Source organism: Drosophila arizonae, chromosome X (assembly GCF_054131065.1).
Source record: "Drosophila arizonae isolate 15081-1271.41 chromosome X, UAZ_ARI_1.0, whole genome shotgun sequence".
Lineage (NCBI taxonomy): Eukaryota > Metazoa > Arthropoda > Insecta > Diptera > Drosophilidae > Drosophila > Drosophila arizonae.
The window spans coordinates 11674752-11695690 of record NC_142927.1 but is presented as its reverse complement, the minus strand read 5'-3'; the positions used below and the strand labels follow the sequence as shown (position 1 = coordinate 11695690).

The window sequence follows — 20939 nt, the reverse complement described above, 5'->3', positions numbered from 1 at the left end:
ATAGAAACGCCATAATTATGATATCAGTTAATATATGTGTATGTATATATGTGTGTCTTATGCATGCATATATGTATGTATGTAAAAATACATTTATATGTATTTAGATATATGTGCGTATTATTGTATAATTTATGATATATTAATTTATTTCAAGTATATTTTTAATAAATTGCTTATTGTTCAAAATGAGTTTTGCTTGTTAATGAGCAAACAAAAAATAAATAAATAATTAGATGTGTATATAAGTATATATAAATATAGATGTATATATATATATATATATATATATATATATATATATATAGGTGGATACACATAAATATGTTAAATAAATAAATTGGGAAATGAAATACGGAAAGACAAACTGAAATTGATTAGAAGAGGTGAGAAAAGGCAAGAGAACGAATATGGGATACTCTACATATATGTACACATATGACATACATATATCTGTACATATCTTATATAGTATATATTTGCATTAAGTTAAGATTTTATAAGAGATCCTTTAAAAGGAATTCTGCTTTAGATATCTGGAGTAACTTGAACATAACAAAGTAGATTTTCACTGGATTATATCTATTATACTATATTAATATATTAAGTATATATACGTAGTATTTATATTTCTGATTATTAATTTAGATAAAGCTGAGATTATTATAATATATATATACATATATTCATTTATGCTTCAGCTGAAGAGAAACTAGTTTCCCACTAATGAATGGCCAAGTGTCATGCCAGTGTGCGTGAATGGGAAGTTGCAGATACAAATGTATCTAAACACACACAAACATACACACACACTCACCCCATGAAATGCCAATGAACCAAAGAGGCCAAAAAGCACACGACGCTGGATTTTTATTTGTTTTGAATAATTTATGAATGTTTGCCAAATGGCCAAGAGAGCGCTGCGCGACGCGACGCAGCAGAATTTGCTTTTTGGCCCAATCAATGGGCCATTTGAAAGTCAAACATCAAGCCACAAATGGGCTCAGAACCAAATGCACTCCCACCAGCTAGAGCCAGAACGACTAAGCCGTATACAGCTACATACCCTCTCACCACGCCCCTCTCACCCTACCCTTGCCCTTCCACTGCTGAGGCATCCACACCTTGCTGCCAATTCGGTCAATGGGCCAGGCGACAAAGACGTCAGCGACGCTTGGCATCGTAAATGTGACAAATAGACTAAAGTTTTAGCGCATTTTTCTTAGTCAGCAAACAATACACACACACACACACACACACACACGCACACCCACTGACAGCAACCACAACAACAACAACAAAGTTGAAAAAAAGTAACAAACTGTAACGAAGTTATAAATCCAAAAAGTTTGACGCCCACGTCAAGGCCACAGCTAATTTGCATATCTCAACCCAGACAGCGAAACACTTTAATATACTTAGTAACTCCGACCCATACATGCATACAGATACACCAACACCAGCACTCACACACCAACACACACATACAAATCATGCTCTGTTAGTTTTGTTTGTTTAGTCAGACTTTTCTTTCTTTCCACTTTTCCCAGAATTCTAGTAATTTGTCATATATAATATAATATATTAGATGACCATGCCATGTCTAATACTAATGCTGATAGCTGTATATATAGATATAACAGGAGCTATTATAACTATAGTTATCGATAACCGATAACATTTTTTGTTAACTATGTCATTTCTAGAAGTTCGTCATATATATACATATATATATCTAACATATAGGATGACTATATCATGTCTAATGATAATGCCAATAACTATATACAGCTGTTATAACTATAGTTATCGATAACCGATAAGATTTTTAGTTAATTATGTCATTTCTAGAAATTTGTCATATCTAATATTTAGGATGACCATATCATGCCTCGATAATATGTGCCCCGCTAATTCTCGATAATTTGAATTTCTGTGTAAATCGACAAAAAAAAACTGATTTCGAATTATCGGGATTTTACTATATATAATACAGTAGAATCCGGCTATAACGACTGCGTTTATAGCATCCGGTCCCCAGACAAGTTTATATGAGCAAACTTATAGGGTTAAAGCCTCTTCTGGGTTCAAGGGACTGTCGCTATAACCGGACTCTACTGTAGTTATTTAAATACAACAGAAACATAAGTATGCTTATCGATAATGCTAAAATCTGAGCTAAGTCTAGGATTTACTTATGCAAACTCCCGCTACTTTAGTTCACAGCTGAAATGCTTGACAATTGGCAACTGGTTCAGTTCAACTAGTTCCGCAAATGAGCACTAGTTCATACAGCTCGCAGCTCAAAGTAAAATTCAATTTCTTTTTCATGTCTTTTACTGCTGTTGTTGTTGCTGTTGTTGTGGCGGTGTCAGGGTTCAGGTGCAAAGTACGCAACGAACCGCTATGTACCTATGTGTGCCTGTGTGTATGTATATATATGCACATAACATGTTTATGTATGCCTTCAGCTTTGGGCTGTGCGTGTGTAACTAAATACAATGCAAATTTCATTTCGGGCCGCGCTGTTCCTGTTCTTGTAATTCAGTTCAAAATAAAAAATAAAGAAAAGCAACAACAGCAGCAGACATTGAAATACATTATCGCACACACACACACACACACACGCTCGCACATGCAAATAATACACCCCCGTGACGCGGCTGCAGCGGCATAATTAATTAGTTGCCAACAGCGGTGCAAAGAGCGAGCAGGAGTCGGCGTGGCAGAGAGGGAGGGAGAGCCAGAGAGTGGCGGACATGCTGCACCCCACCTACACGCACTCCCTCCCTGGTCCCCCGCCCACCCACACACTCTCACGCGGCGCTGCGTCGTTTGTGCTAATGAGCCCATATTGTGCGAAATAAAACAAAAACAAAAAAAAAGAACTAAAAACAAACAACGAAAAAAAAGCTGTTAACAAACACTGGTCAAAACCAGATAGAGCCAAAGAGAGAAGGAGAGCGAGGGAGAGGGGGAAAGAGGGAGAGAGAGCGAGAGCAGGCAGCGTTGAACGCTATTAAAATGGATTCCCGCCGGACTTCCTGGGCATATTATATTACCAGCTGTTGGGCTGATGGACATGACCCAAAAAAACTAGCGACAGCTGAGCGAGATATAGCGAGAGGGAGCGAGAGGGAGCGATAGGAGGTTGGGGTGACCCATAAAAGACAATGTGCAGCGAGTGCGGCGAAAGTGATGGCCCAAGCCGGGCGACAGCCGAAAGACAGGCGAAAGCAAACGAAGCAAAAGCCGTTGCGCGTGGCTCTTCCTCTTTTGGAAGCCAAACCTAAAGCCGCGCCCTAGCACACACACACACACAGGCACGCAAGCACAGTGGGACAGCGTAGCCGTTGCATTAATATGATTAGCAGACAGGACAAGGCGACAGCGGAAGTGAGCGCGAAAGAGAGAGAGAGAGAGAGGGAGAGAGAGGAGTGGGAGTGGGAGTGGAAGAGGGAGCGAAAACGAGCGTAAGCTAATGTCATTTCCTGAACTCGTGCTCGAATTCGAATTCGAGCTCGAACTCGAACTGGGACTCGGACACGGGAAGGTCATTCCGATCGCCTGCCAGCGAGCCATATGGCCGGGCTGCGGCCCACGTGCAGCTGCCGCTGCTTGAGCCGCACTTACGGCGCTGAGCTGAGCTTCATGTGAATACTTCGTGCACTTGCGTCGGCGGCGGCGTTGGCGTCGGCGTCGCTGCTGCGGAAGTGCAGTCAGACAGGGAGAGAAAAAGTGAGAAGAAAAGCAAAAAAGAACTGAACGCCCCCATTGCTTGAACAACTGATTTCAATATTGATAGTGGCTGCAATTATGCAAATATGGTCACTCTTGGGCGAGCGCTCAAGTGTTGAGCAATGGCCAAAAACTGTCTGTGCGTGCGTGTGTGTGTGTGTGTGTGTGTGTGGCTGCCCCGGGCAAACAAATGTTTGCTTTTAATTAACATAATGCCATGGTAATGGCAATTACTGCCAAAACTCCATTTACCTTCGTCTCAAGTGCTTTGGTCACCCCAAAGTGTGGCGCGGCAATTACTCTGTATTTGCCAGCAATTTCAATTGAATAACAACAATTTTGCGCAATTTACAAATTTTGATTATACTCTATGCAGATCTAGGCGTACATAAATTGCGGTAAATATGGTCACTCTAAGTTATTGAGCACTCAAAGAATGTTATAAAACCACACAATATAATACGAGATCAAGCTATATACGCAATATGAACAATCATACTGAAAAGCAATGAAAATCTGTTAGCTATGATGGTCACTCTAATTATGCAAATCAATGACAAATCTATCAAGTAGACTCATTGTCGAAATACGGTGGCTAAGCTAGTTAATAGTAATGTAATTAATGGCATGGTCAATCTTAGTACACTCTAGTTCATTATGACTGATCTTTGTAATGGCATGATCAACAACTTGTTGAATCATGAAATGGTCACTCTAATTTAATATAATTGATTTTCGTTTGATTACAATCATCGACTAAATGCTGCTTTAAGTAACTCGGCTTCCTCTAATCAAAGCTAACAGTTCCAATTCACTGGCATGGTCACTCTAATTCAATATAATTGACTTTTTGATTACAGCCATTGGGGAAGTTGACTCAAGCTGCTCTCAGTGGAGCTCACAATGCAGCACTGGTCACTCTAATCACAGCCAAAGTCCCACACTGCACCAGGGTCACCCTAAAAAGCTGCCTGCATTCGCCGATGAACCACCTGTTATGCAGCTACAGTAACCACCTCCAGTTTAATAGATAGATAAAACCCAAAGAGACAACTAAATGTCGATGATGATGATGGTGATGATGATGATGATGTACGCCTGAAGCTCTGTTGTTGCCAGCAAAGCGTCAACAACAACATAAGAAACAACATTCAATTTCCCTATGCAAATGAGTTGAACAAAAAAAAGAAAAAAAAAAACAGAAATAACAACAAATCTTAGTTGTTTTTTCTTTTTTGTAGGCTGGCATTTGCTGCTGCTGCCGTTGCTCTTAGACCTTGAACAAGGTGAAGTTGATTGTTGAGTTGTTGCTGCTGTTGCCTCTATATATATTTTTGAAGTTCAAAGTTAATTTGCTCCAAAGCGAGCCACAAGAAAAACGAAACGAAACGTCGACGCGGCATAAACAATGCTCAGATAAAGATACAAAATCCAATTGCTGAAAAATTCACACCTCCGAATAACTAAAAAAAAAAAAAAAGCGACAACAACAACAGCAACAACAGGCGCCTCATCACGGCGCGCACAACGTGGCGTATGCTTAATGAAAATTGCTCCAAAGTGATCAATCACATAGAGAGTGAGAGCTGCGCTGAGCTGAGCAAGACGGGAGCACAGGAAGTATGTTTGCCATATAACCAGTATATAATAAAGTCTATATGTATATATATAATATATGGAAATATCTATCCATCGATATCTCTTAGCAACTCCAGCGCAAATCTCTCGCAATTTCAGCTTGGCGTTTCGTTTGCAGCTTTTCACACCTCGCCACTCGCTTGGCTCACTCAAATTGTTTTGGCCAGCTCGAATGCAAAGCATCTGCAACAAGTCCAGCAACAACCAGTTAACAACAATAAACACTTCCGCACAGTGGGCCAAACAAAAAAGCAGATATACAAAAGATTTCTCACGCATAAATTAACTAAATATACATTTGGATTTTTTTCAGATTTTTATTTTTTTTTTTTTGTGTTTTTATGGAGGATTTCATTTAGTCAAATGCTGAGCCACTGTGCGGCGCCTTTGAGTCAACTTAAGTCGCTCTGCAGCACAGCGTTAGCCACTGCATTATAATCATTGTGGGCCGCTGTGCTGGGAGCCACTGTGAGCCACTGCACATTGACACCACTAAGAAGTACGTTGAGCCACTGCTGAGTATTGACAACCACTTTGAGCCAGCACCACTCTGCAGCACTTTGACCCACTGTACACCAATTACAGTCACCAGGCACCACTTTCAGTCCTTGCGCTGCACCACTCTGCAGCACTCTGATCCACTGTGCATCGGCTTGAGTCACTGGGGAGCCTATTGAGCCACTGTGATGCACACTGAACCACAGTGCAGTGTTGTCAAAGTGGCTCAGACTGACAATCTTCAGTTACTATTGGTCGATCTGCACCACTTAGAGCCAAACAGCGCTTTGAGCCACTCTGCACCACTTTGATGGCCTGTGCAGTATTTCGCACCACTCTGCAGTACTCTGAGTCACTTTCAATCAGGCTGCACCACTCTGAGCCACGCTGCAGCACTGTGCACCAACCTGAACCCTTTTCGCTTTATTTGTTGTTGTTGTTGTTGTTGTTGTTGCATTGAGTGGCAAGTGCAATTTGGTGGCTGCTGCCACAGTTTGTTGCATGTTATTCCTTAATCGGTGGCCCCTTCAAAACAATTTGCCAGCTGCCCCGCCCAACCGACGCCCTACGGCATGCGCCTAATTTGCGGACAGACGGGCGACAGTCGGACGCCTGTCAACAACTGCAGAACGAGTTGGCATAACAAACAGAAAACAAAAACAAAAACAAAAGAACGAAAAACAAATTATTGGAATACCCTGTAATTAAGGCAACAGCACGCTAGGCAGGCAGTCATATTAGGTCTAGTCTCTAAACACATATCAAGTTCCCCAAATGCCAATTAGGGATCTGTGATATAGAGCCACTTCAGGTTCAATCTACGCTAGACAAGTTGTTAAACTCGGAAGCCAGTGAAACGTTTAAGAAAATCAAACCAAATTTGCTAATAAGGGGCAGACATATAAATTATGTATGTCATTATTCAAGGTTTACATAGAAGACATTGCAAGTATTTGCCAACAAAGCTGTGTCAGCCAGTAAAACGTTTATGAATGCCATCCGAAGGAATAACACGAATTCACTTGCTCAACTTGTCACAATTGGAGAGTGCATGGAGAGCAGAGACAAAGAAAATAGAGAAACAGCAAACGGAACAATATAGTAGCAGCAGCCAGTAAAACGCTTACGAATGCAGTGCAAAATAAAAAAAAACTATAAATAAAATAAAATTACAAATTATGCACAGCAATCGTGAGAGAGACGTGCTTAAAAAATGAGCAAAGCTGACCCGCCAGTAAAACGTTTAAGAGAATATATATATTTATATATATATATATATATATATATATATATATATGCATCCATTGCTATGCTTGCTCAGCTAACGTTTAAGAATGAAGTAGAAAAAGCAAATGGAAATAATTTAAGAAAGCTTCCAAGTGCGCCTCCAAAACTTTACATAGACAACGCTTTAACATCATATTTGATAGACTTTGCTAAGCTATTCATTCAATGTGTGTGTATGTGTGTGTGTGTGTGTGTGTGTTGTGCTTGCCCTAACACCCTTGAATTGTTTCAAACATTTTTCGTATTGCGCAATGAGCTGAATGCTCAGATACATTTTCAGTCTCTGTATCTGTATCTGCAATTGTAGCTGTAAATGTATCTGTATCTGTATCTGTCGCTGTCTCTGTGTCTGTGCCACAGTTGACAAATTGCCACGGATGTTAACAACAACAACAACAACAACAACAACAAGCAACAACAATCATTTGACCTTGTCGCTGCATTCTCTCTCCCAGAGCTCCAACCGAAGCCCCGTAACGATCATCATTTTCCAGCCAGCCAGCAATTTGTTCAGCGTTTGTTTTTGTTTTTTTCTGTGTTTTTTTTTCCTTTTTTTTTTTGTCAAATTTTCTTTGTTTCAAATAAATTACGTTTAATGCGAGCTGTTGTACGTTTTATTTGAGGAAAAAAACAGCAACAAAAATTACAGTTTTCCCATATTTAAGGCAACCTTCAGACGGCGACTTTAAGCTGTCTGGCTGCCTCGCTCTTCCGCCCTCGCCCTCACCCTCTCTCACTCTCTCCCTCTCGCGCGCACTCTCTTTCCTGCTCTGGCATATGCCTTACGTTTAATTGTTATATAATTAAGATGCGCGCTATTATTATATATACTTAACTATTTTGGAGCTTTGCGTTTTTTCCGGCTTGCTTTTTGTTTTTATTCTTTTTTCATTTACTGTCTGATTTTATGGCCCAAAAAGCGTAACACGAAATCTAAATCTGAAAATAAAATAAAAACAACTAAAAACGAAAACAAACCCAAAGCCGCCGACGGGGCTCGAGCTGAAGCCCTGCCCACCGCAGCGGAAAGTCATTTTTTACAAAAAAAAAAAAACGAAAACGAAAAAAATTGAAAAAAAAGAAACGAACAAAATTTTGGATGGCATTACGTTTGGGCATTTGGTATTCGGGTTTTCTAATTGCCCCACAGCTGTGAGCTGTAAATTGTGCCTGCGAATTTTTGGAGTCTACCTGGAACCAAGCTGTGCGCCATCCCTCTCAACCTCTTACTCCACCTCTATATCGCTCTCTCCCTCTTATTCGTTCGCTGGGCAACTTAACTTCATTTTTACAGCCCGAACAAAGCTCGTTAAATCACAACACGTATGTGTGAGTGTATGTGCGTGTGTGTGTGTGAAGTGCTGCTGAGCTGTGGGTAGTTGAAGATGTCTACGTTGATAGCGCAGCTGTCAAATGTTGGGCCCCGCAGCAACTCGAGAACTCTGTGGCAAAAGCTAACGATCTTGCAACATTTAACTCGACTTCAACTTAACTCGAGAAATTTCACTTGATGCCTATCAAAAGCCAAGCTCAAAAGAGCTGGAAGTTGGTACTTTATATATATATGCATTTGTACTACATTATGATTATTTGCTTTCATAATTACGACTGCTCATTTCTTTCTTAAACATACTTTCTTATTAGCATTCTTATTAGAATCTCAATTCGCATAAACTTCAGCCTGCACACCAATTGCCTTTGCGCGAGCTCAACTCAAGTTCGAATTTTCGAACTCAATTCGCTGCGCTTTGCTCTTGCACATTACTCTTCTTCTGCCCCGCCCGCACCATTCATATTACAATAGCCGCACCAGCTAACGAACGGCTTAATGAGCCGCGTTCTGGTGGGCTTTCGTGCTTTCGAATTTCAGCTTCGGCTTCGGCTTCGGACTCGACTTTACGCTGCTCGCATGCGAAGCGTGAGAAGCGACGGCTTTAGCGGGCGTCCCGAAGCTTCCACACAACTAAAATTTCAAGTTCAATTTTCGGCTGTTACTGCTGTTGTTGCTGTTGTTACTGTTGTTGGTACGTGCAATGAAAGCAAAAGTTGTGCTTAGGCCATTAAAGCGCAGCGGCGCGTGACGCCGAGAGCAACAGCAACAGCGGCGTCGACTTCAACTGCAATTCAAATGACCAAAAATGAGGGTTGAACCAGGCGGCGGCTGTCGACAGCGGCAGTGACAAACACATTCGGCTTAGCTCGGCTCGGTTTGCTTCGGTTTAACTCGGCTCGGCTTTCGGTTCTGTGCGGCATGTCAACAGAGCGTAATTTATTGGGCAGAAAAAAAAAACAACAAAATATAAAAACTACGCATAAATAAATAAATAAAACGACAGGCAACAACAACAACCGCAACTTTTGCGCGCTTCCTTTTCGATTACAGTTTTTTTTTTCCTTTTATTTTATTTGCCTGCCTCATTATTATTTTCTTCTTTTCTCTTTTGGCAAAATAAATTAGAATTAGATACAGCAACAGTCGAGCAGTGCGTAGATACAACTACAACTACATACGTGCATACATATGTACTCTGTATGTGTGTGTGTGTGTGTTTATGTGCGGCTAGATGAGATACAGATACATTCGCAGCCATAGCCATAGCCATAGATATATTGGCCGCGACGACACATTTCCAGTTTAGCGCCCAGGAAAAGGCAGCAGAGAGTGAGAGAGAGAGAGAGACTCTCTATGGGTGTGTAAGAGAGAGCGCAGTATACACATATGGCTGCAATTAAGTAATTTTTGGAACAACTACAACAAGAAAAGATGATATATGCGACTTGCTAGACACACACAAAATTCGAATCAAGACGCGACGTCAAAATTCAACCAAAACGAAAGAAAAAAAAAAAAAACTGAAAACCAACGAAAATTCAACAATTATATGAAAGCAACAACAACAACAAAACACAAGTAAATAAATGTTAATGCAACTTAATAGACTAAGAGATACCCCGTAAGGGATAACTTTGACAACTTTCAATAAATAAACCCCTATGCTACCCTCACTACAGTCAAGGTCATTGGAATAGTAGCAAAAAAAAAAATACTATAAATATTTTAAAATTAGATATCGAATGGTTTCATAAAACACGAATCGTTCTACAACCCAGAGCAAACATTTCTATTTGACTTCTCTTATATACTTAGGTTTACAGGGTATCTCTAGCGTGTATACGACCCAATAACAACTAGATAGAACGCGACCCCACATGAAATTTTCACATGCAAACACATGCATATAAATATATATAATATACGTATATACACACACATATATATATATATACATACATGTACACGGGCATATGCGTGTGTGTTCTGTCTACATAAATATACCCTCTATAGTAGCTGCTGCTACGTACATTAATATGTATTACACATATATTTAGAATCTAGTTGCTGCTTCTTCCACTTGTTTGTTGTTGTTTATTTTCCAACAACAACAACACCAAGAGGAAGAAGCAGCAGCCATCGAATCAAATGTGCTTCAAGGTTAGAAGCAGCAAAGCAAACAAAAAACAAAAGCAACAACAAAAATTTAGAAAATAAAATCCAAATGTAAAGCGAAAATAAAAATCGTGATGAATTTTAAAGAATAAAAAATAAATAAAATAAAGTCAAGCAACAGAACAAAAAACAATAACAAATACTTAACAAACAAACACAAAAAACACTAACTAAAGAACAACAAGGGAAGCATGGGAAGAGGAAGAGCGAGAGAGGGAGAGGGGAGCAGTTAAGAGAGCGCGAATGAAGGGCTAGTTTAAAACAAACAGGGAAAACCTTGTACTTGACGTATTTGCCTTATACCCTGTATCTAAAAAGATAAGCAGGGTGCTTAGAGTAGCTGAATATACCACAATTATAAAATATTAAATAAAATTTTTTTTAAATAAGTATATTAAATAAATAAATAAGAACTAAAATATTAATGAACATTAATATGAATATATAAAAAATATATCTAATATATATATATTTTTTTATATATTCATATTTATGCTCGTTAATATTTTAGTTGTTTTTTATTTATTTAATATACTTATTTTAATATAAAAAATATATATTTGTATGTAAAAATATATATATATATTTGAAAATTAGAAGATATTAAAAATAAATACAAATAATAAATTTAAAAGTAAAATACAGTAGAAAATAAAAAATTCAACAAAATAAAATTGTAAAAATTTTAAATATTGTAATATAAAAAAAAAACAACGCATTTTTTCACTTTCTTGAATATAAAAATAGTCCAAATAAAATTTAAATATTTCATAAATTGGGCCAAATGCTTTTTAATATCTTTTTATTTAAATTTTATTTTATTTGTACTTATTTTTATTTTTATTTTTTTTTATTTATATTTTTTATTTTATAGTTATAGCAGAGCAAATTGTAGGCCTAGATTGAGTAGTTTGATTAAAAAATTAAAGCAAAACACGTAAGCTACTTCAGTTCTGTTAAGTTTTTTCTTCAAAGCTTTTATTGCACTACAATTAGCGTATTCGCAGTTCGCACAGACTTAAGGCTTACTTGGGATTACGGCAGGCTGAGGGGAGGGGAAAAGCAGGGACTGAGTTTACTATATATATATAATATTATTGTTATTTTATGGAGCTTTTTTTATATGTTTTTGGCTGGCATTACTTTACTCTTTTTATTATTTTTGTTTTTGTTTTGTTGTTGTTGGCTTTGACAAATGGCGAACCGGTTTTTGGCTTTTGGCCCAGCTCCGTTTCTGTTGCTGTTTCTGTTTCAGATTCTGATTCTGTTTCAGCTTCAAATTCTGTTGTTGTTTGGCCAAATACTTTTAATGGCTTAAGTAAATCAACTGCACAGCAAGGGGGGCAAAGAGAGTGAGTGAGGAGAGAGAAAAAAAGAGAGAGAGAGAGAGAGCAAGCGATGGAGCACATTTGATTGCACATCAGAAATTGGATTTGCGCTTCCAAAGAAAGCGCAAGTGGGCGTAAGCCCAACTCAGTCAAAAACTAACAAGTAAGAACACGTTACAGACGGGCGTTACCGACTGCAGCATGCACATTCATAGCACCTTTACTGGCTTTACATATAAACATTTATTTGTGTGCAAATCAATAGAGAAGCGACGGATGGATATACGGACGGACAGCAAGACGAACATTGAGCAAAGCCAATAGACTCGTTTTACTTTCGTGAATGAGTACAAGCACGACTGAAGTTGGGGCCTACTTGGCAGACGAGCTAAAGGAAATATATATGTACATACACACATACACACACACATATTCATACACATCTAGCATGTATGTATCTACAATATATGTATGTATGTATCTGGTCAAGTTAATTGTCTAATGAATGTAGCTAGAATCGATTGTTTGTCTTGATTGCAGAAGGGCCTCAACGATGCGGGCCACAGCCACAGCCCAAAAGGGCTTGGGAACTTTGAAAGGGTAGCCGTGGAAGGGAGGGCGGCAGGGCGAAGATGGGGCAGAGCAGGGTTTGGGGAGGGGCAGAACAGAAGGCAATTAACCGAATGATTTTTCCGTTCAATTATAAATTAGGCAGTTTACAGCCCATGAAGGTCGCTGTCGACTTCATAAATCTAGAAATCTAGCAATAAATCTTAAGAATAGAAATACATACATACGTGAAATACCCTGTAGCATGTGGGTAGATATGTGAATCTAAGTCAACTGCTTAAATTAATTACTATCTGCTATTGCTATTATCATTGCTGCTGTCAATATTATTAGCAGTTTCATCATGATTAGCATATGTAATTAATACTATCATAGCATTGACATTGGCATTACAATTAGTATTAACTTTGGTATTGTCATTAGTCTTGTCATTAGTTCATGCATAGGCATTATCATTAGTCATATTATTAACTTCCAATCATTAGACCGATCTGTAGTATTACTGGCTGGTAGCATTGGCATTTGTATTACTATTAGTATACCTAGCATGATCTCAAGGATTACCAATATAAGCATTAGCATTAGCATTAGGATTGCTATAAGTAATACTAATAGTATTCATTCATTAGTGCTGATGCACTATCATTACTCTTGCAATCATTTTTGTATTATCATGGATATGGCTATTAGTAATATCTATACTAGTACAATTAGTATAGGTATTAGTAATGTCACTAATATTTATGCTTGCTACTAACATTAGCATTAGCATTAGTCTTGTCATTAGCCTTGCTATTAGTCTTGCCATTATTATTGTTATTTCTTCATTACATGCTCTATTAACATCGTCATTACCATTATCATTGTTCAGATTTCCTGAACTACCAATTGGTTCGGAGAGTAAACTCTCTATTTATCTAGTATTTATCTATGGCTAACGAAGCTGTATTGCCTTTAGCCAGTGTTCACTGTGCAGACATATAGAGATGCTCGCTCATCGATCGATACATCAGCTGACGGTGTTAATATCCGGCGCCGGGCTACTCACGCTCTTGGTTGAGTTTTTTACTTTTAGTTTCTGTTTACATTCGAAGCATCTGCAGTCCAAATTTATTTATTTATTAGTTTATTTAGTTGGCAGCTCGTTGACAATTTCATTGCGCTACAAATATCGAGAGCCGCAAAACCGAAAGGAAACGCCAAAAAGCCCTGACAAAGATGCGTCGAGCGTCGAAAATACATTCGAAAATGCGCCTTCATAAACTTTGACAGTTTTGTGTCGTACGCAAAGTTTTTGACAGGCCCCGAACCAAGGAATTATGGAGAGAAATATGGAATGAATATGTGAATGTATGAATGCATGAGTGTGTGAATATGTGAGTATGAATATGTGAATACGAATGTATGGCCAAATGCTGAATGGAAATGAGCCGTGTCTCGCCAGCGATGCTGCGTACAGTTGCGTCTCAATAGCTTCTACACTGTTCAGCTAGAAGTGAAGACGGGCATATTAGCTTGCTGGCCAATTATAATAATGTATGGCACAATATATATTTTAGAATATATTATAATTATAGCTGAGCATGATCATGGCTTAGGCATATTTTGCAAATGTTTTGTTGGCCTATTCATTGTTATTGTCATTGTCATTGTTATTGTCAGTATTGTCATCATGATCAGTATGATCATCATGATCAATTATTAATAGATTGCCCACATGATTTTCTTTACTGGTTCATCTTCATAATCATTATCATTAGTGATTCATCATCATCATTCGTATCATTATGATTATGATTATAATATGGATTGTAATTATAATAGTGATTATGATTAAGATTGTGATTCTGATTGTGAATATGATTAGGATTATGTTTATGAATATCATTATCATGATATCATGATAGAGTATTAGAATTATCATAAGTATTATCATATATATTGGCATTATGACTATCATTAGCATTAGCATCAGCATTACCATAAGTAACACATTTTAGCATCAGCATTAGCATTAGTGTTAGCATTACTATTAGCATTATCACTACCATGAACCTCAGCATTGGCATAAGTATTAGCAATATTATTAGCGTTAACTTTTGCATTAGCATTATCATCACCACTATCATCATCATCATTATCATTATCATCATGGTCATTGCTAGCATTGCCTATTGCCGATAATATACCCACTAATTCTGCTCAGCTAGGGTATTTGCCAGTTCACCCTTGCTGCGTTTGGCACAAATGTTTTTTTTTTTACTACATGTTTTACGATGCTTTTGGACGGGTGGCAACACTGTCGCAAAGTCGAAATGTTCTTTTTGGTCGGCTTCAACTCGTCAAATCGCGCGCCTGTCAAGGCTGTAAACTTCAGGCCAACTACAGTCGGGTTAGGAAGGGGCGGGCGGGTGGTCAGGGCTGGGAGGGAGATGGGAATGGGGATTGGGAGTCATTAATGCGCACTACATACATACGCTTGACATAGGTTATATACATATATGTATATATGTATATATATTGTATAATTTGTAGCATGTACTCAAAAAGCCATTTTGGGCGTTAACTTTATGGGATATATACAAATATATACATATGATATATGTATATATATATATGTGTGTTTATAAGTTCTAAAAAGTTGCTTACATCGAAATGAAACACATGTCGGACTCAAGTCTAAAGAGTCAAACGCTTGGACGGGGCCAATGGAAGTGGAATTGAGATTGGAATTGGGCATGTCAGAGGCAAATGGAAAATGAAAACTGGAAAGTGGAAAATACTATGTACCAACTAGCAGAGAAAACAGAAGCAAATATGTTCTATTGCGAGTGAATCAAAATTCTTGTGTGGATGGATTGGATTGGTCTGGTCTGGTCTGCTCTGCTCTGGCCTGTCCGGGCTTGGCCTGCTCTTAGCTGAGGAGGGTCTCTGCAATGTGACGCCGCAGTTTTCTTGAAACTTTTTTTGTTGTTTTTGGAACATTAGACGCACATGCACACACGCACAGCCAGGCACGTATGTGTGCCTGTGTGTGTCTGTGTGTGTGTGTGTGTGTGTGTGTGTTGGGTGGTAAGAGCAACTACTGCGTCTTCGGCTTGAGCTTGAGCGAGCTGCCAACAATGGAAATCATTCATTACAAGCACACACACACACACACACACACATGTATAGTTGTGCGTGTGTGTGTGTTGCCCCAACTGAGTGGCTCAACTACATACATTGAGTACAATTCTCACATGTTCATAAAATTTATGTTTTTAGGCGCATATATGAACACCCTTAACAACCGACACAGACGAACGCCGCCCCGTTCCCCGCCCACCCCTCCCATCCACCCCTAGCACGCATGTTGACAACAGCCAAAGAAATGGGCTCAAGGGGGTGCGGCGGCAAGGGGGAGGGTGCTGGCTGGCTGGGCTTTGCTGCTATTTTCCATTGACATTTTCCGCATTCGCTCGCATAAATCTTTGGCGATAAAATGCGCAGCGCTCAGCTTTTCTTCTACTTCTACTTCTGCTTCTTCTTCTCTGTTATTTTTTTATATCTTTCATTCTTTCTTTTTTTTTTTGGGAAATTTCGTCGCAAGTAACCCTCTTTTCTGTTGGGTCGCAATAGACTTGGACGCTTGCAGTATTTATCTATTTCGAGCTGCAGGGGTGGTTGAGGTCCACGTCAAGGGGTTGATTTTTGGCTAGAGGAAAATGCGTTGCATTTTCTTTCTTAATATTTTTTTTGCTTTTTGTTTTTGTTCGCAAAAATTGCTTAATAAATTAAAAATTAATGAATAAATTCAATTGAGTGAAAGAGGCTGGGGGAAAGAGAAGAAAATGATGCGCAGCTGCTGGCCAAAACAGAGGCGTGGCAAGCGAAGGCAACAGGCGTTGAAAGCCAAAGCCAAAGCCAAAACGGACAAGAAGTGCGCAAAGAGCCAAAACACCTGTTAACCTGATATATATGTATACATATATATGCATATGTATGAGTGTGTGTGTGTGTGTGTGCTGCCTTGGCAAGGCAGCAGGCCAGGCTAGCTGTGTGTGTGTGTGTGTGTGTGTTTGTGCCCTTTGCAATGGCACGAGCCGCAGATAATTGCGACAGGCAACATCGCTAGCTCCACACACACACACACACGCACACACAATAAGAAGAAGAAGAAGAAGCAGTGGCAGCTGAAGCAAGTGGAAATTGGCAAAATTCCGCGTGGCCCATATGCAAAATGAAAGGAATTTCAAGAATGGATTCTTTATAAATATATATAAATAATATATGGAGCAGGGCAAAAGAAGAGCAAGAAGTAGAAGAAGAAGCAGAAACTGCTTCTGCCACAAGTACAACTACATACATATGTATTTACATATATGCAACAGCTTCCATGTGGCCCCATTTCGTTCAGATGCGATTGCAATATTCAATAGAATTGCAGAAAAGCATATAGTATAGTAAAATCTAATAAAATACATATGCATACATATGTATGTACATTATTATTAATAAATATATATATTAAGCAAGGAATCAACTGCTCTTCTGATTAGACAGCAAAGACTTTGGCTTCAGTTGGACTTTCAGCAATGCTAATCGCACTTCCAATTAGATTCAATTGGGAATCTGTGCGGATTGTGAAGCCCACGATGATCCACATGATTCATATGCAATATATGCAATGTGCTCGAAAGACTCTTGATGAGTGGCAAGCATATGTGAGGCAAGTGAGTATTATCAGCGAATGAGACAGAGACAAAGAGAGAAAGAGAGGGGGAGAATGTTGGGGAATGCTGTTATCTTTGCAATGTGATTCGAATAATTAACAAACAATTATGAATAATGAATAGATAGATCAAAGTAGCTAAGCTGTTTAGAAACAGTTATGAGTTATATGATTCCAATACTGTGATATTGGGCTGACTGTAGTAAAAACTAACATGATACTGTGATACTATCCATAGTGTGATGAAAATGCTGATTTCTTAGCAATGGGTTAACTTTTGAGGAAAGTCGGCTAGGTAAGATTCGACTACTGTGATACCTGGATTGCTTTGATGAAACAAGAATTGAACATTTCTAAGATACAAATTTATTGCGATTGCTGAGATGCTTCGCTAGTCAAACGACTTTCAAAAAGAGAAGAGCTAAAGGCGAAATTCAAATGCTGTGATACTGTGATGACGCTTCACCCAATAATATATTCGCATCAGAATGTATCTTAGTTGAGCTCTTAGAGCAGAGTGATGAATCGCTAGCTGACAACGCTGTGCATTCTAATGAAGTTCGCAAAGGCAATAAAAGACACGATGCGAATAGATTCACACCATGCGATTGCGTCGCAGCTAAGTCCGCTAAGCTGGTGTAAGCCCGTTCCTAATGGAATCGGGGGAATCGATGCAGCAATCCGAATTGCAGTGCGAGCGGATGGGATCGGGTCGGATCGGATGGACGGTGCAATCGGGGAGTTTCCCGCAACCGCAAAAGCTCAAACATAACTATCGCAAGCGAATCATAATCAGTATATGGATTGAACTGGCCCCACTAATTTAGAGGGTGGGGCGGGGGCGGCAAGCGGCGGGCGGGGGCTGTTATTTACCCGGGCGGGGCGAGCGCATTGCGATAAATGTGCCAGCGTGTGAGTAGAGTCACGTAGACTCACATGGAACTATATACACGTTTAAGTAGAGAGGAAAAGGAATACAGAGGGAGAGGGAGGATAAACCTAGGTCGTAGTGCTCACCTGTTAATGCAGCTGAAGAGCCGGATGATGATGGCGAAGACGTAGAACTTGTGGTCGAGATTGATGAAGCAGAACTGAACTGCGAGTGTTGGCTAACGTTGATTGTCTGTTGATGCGTGTGTGTATGCGGGCTGTTAACCAACACTGGTCGCTCGCATTTAACGATAAGTAGCACTTGTGACACTAAAGCGTAACGCTGTAGTAAGGCATTTTTGGTAGCACTTGGTGGTTTGTAACACTTCAAAAAAAATATTGTACGATCTATACGATCCAGGCGGATATATAACAATATATGTAGGTATATATACTTATATATCGGTTTTTCTCTTATTTGAACAGATACAGCATCTATATATAGCTCTCTGTAACTGTTGGAAGTGGAATCCGACAAAAAAAAAAAATATATTTTTTCGAAACAACTACGGAACACACGATATAGACGCGAATGGGATATCAAACTAAGACTACGACTACGATTACGGTTACGGTTACGGTTACGGCTACACGGTTACGGTTATGGTTACGATTACGGTTAACGGTTAACGGTTAACGGTTAACAGATACGGTTACGGATAGAGTTGCTGGTATTGGTATATTCAGTGTTCTTATTTTCGGGGACTCTTAATAAATGTTTGTTCTTCGTTTGTTGTTGTTGTTGTTTTGGTTTTTTGTATAGATAGATAGAATTTTGTTTCTTGTTTTCAGTTTCAGAGTTGCTCACGCGACGAAACCAACACGTTGAATAAAAGTTCAGGCGAATTTGAAATTCGCTTAAGCCCAATACGACCGTCGACGTCGACGAGCACTGTAGCAGCGACGCCGGCAGCGACGATGGCAGCGCGCGTTCTAATGCGAGAGGCAAAAGAACAAAACGAAACGAAACGAGAAACGCCAACGTCGCCGACTGCGAAGCGCGCTAAAGTCAAATGCAAAGGCGCGGCCGCCCGTTTGTTGTTGTTGATTTTGCTGTTGTTTTTATTATTGTTTTTGTTATTATTATTGCCGTTGCCGTTGCCGTTGCTGTTGCCTTTGCCTTTGCCTTGCTGCTGCTGGCGTTCGTTCTAAGCTCGGAGCAACAACAATAGCAGCCACTATAAAAAAAATCTAATAAGAACCTCGTCGGCTATCCGACCGCTCGCTCGCACGTTCGTTCGTTCGTTTGTGTCTGTTCGGGTTTTCTTGTATGGTTTGAGCTGGTTGGTGGTGGGCGACGTGCTGTGAAGGCAGCGGGCGGCGTTGCGTTCAAGTCTGGTACACGCAAAGCACTAAATTGCGACGAGGCGACAGTTCGACCGACTGCCGATGCGGAACGCTGGAAACGGAACAGCCAACGCACGGCAAACAAATAAACAAACGCAGCCCGCAAACATCGACCCAGTGACGGCGGCGCTGCCAACAACAGCTGCGTGGGCTGGACGGGCCCCACAACCACCGTGGCGACGACGCCACTGGCCAAGCCTCAAATGCTCGAGTGGGAACGCCACGGAATCGAAAACCACCCAAAAATATACAAAATAAACAGCAGAAAAAAAGAAATAAAAAGTTGCAAAATGTGGCCGGGTTGTTGGGTTTATATTGGATCAAAAGCTATTAGAGTCCACTGTACATACGTACTTAAAATATAATATGTATATATACATATATATCCATATATGTTTACATATGTCTATGTACATATATATAATATACTTGTCAAGTAGATATGCACATAAATGGACACACATTTCTGTCAACTAACGAGCAAACATAAAATTACTTTTTTAGTACAATTATTATCGACAGTGGTTAAAATGTACAATTTCCAAAAATGCCAAATTAGATATTTGAAAGATTTTATTAAGTAAAAATTTAATAATTTTTATTTAACATAAGAAATTTGCTTATATAGTATTTTATTTTATATATATATTTCTTTGCAGCGATATAATACAATCTGTTTTCGCTGCAATAATGTTGAGTTTCGTGTCAGTGTAAATTTTCGGCTGAAACGATTTGACATTGAAACAAGCGCCACGCTGCATACGCATTGCAAATGCAGCGACAGCGGCACGGACTGCGACGCGACAACGACGACGCCGCTGACCTTGAAAACGAATACGAACATTTCGTTGGGGAAAAATATCAAAGCTCGAAAAAGGGGCATGCGCAGCCGGCTTAGAGTTACATTTAGGCCAAGCCAATGGGACACGAGCCTTACTGTACTTACATAATTATGTGAGTGTATGCGTTCGCCCCAGTAGAACTCGATGACCATCCAAGGCTGCTTGCTGCTTGGAGGCAGTTGAAGAAAATCAAGAGTGCTTTATTTTGATGGAATCTTATTGGATTCCAGTTGTTGTTGCTGGAATTGAACTTGGAAAAACACTCAAGTTCACTCACTATGCTGATTGGATATCTTCTACGAAATATTTACATGAAATCTTAGAGAGCTTCGTTTCGAGCGACCCATATGCGTAGTGCGGCAGAGCGAGATAGCAGTATGCAAATTTCGCTCTCGGTTCTTGGCAAGCATTACGCGGAGTGAACTCTCTCAGTGAATTCAAATAGCTTTTTATGTATGTATGTATATATGTACGTATGTATATACATATGAATGCTTGTATATATGGGTGTATTGAAAATTTGACAATTTTCATTTACACTT

The 20939-nt window shown here is 39.4% G+C and overlaps 1 protein-coding gene across 1 annotated transcript in view; it reads right to left on the bottom strand.

The window, feature by feature from the left end:
* Positions 1 to 19061, bottom strand: part of Atf3 (Activating transcription factor 3) — a 54041-nt gene extending 34980 nt beyond the window's left edge. Inside the window, exon 1 of the mRNA XM_018015741.2 lies at positions 18296 to 19061. The gene's annotated coding sequence lies outside the window, so the exon portion shown is untranslated. The remainder of the gene's footprint in view (positions 1 to 18295) is intronic.
* Between the last annotated feature and the right edge of the window lie 1878 nt (positions 19062 to 20939).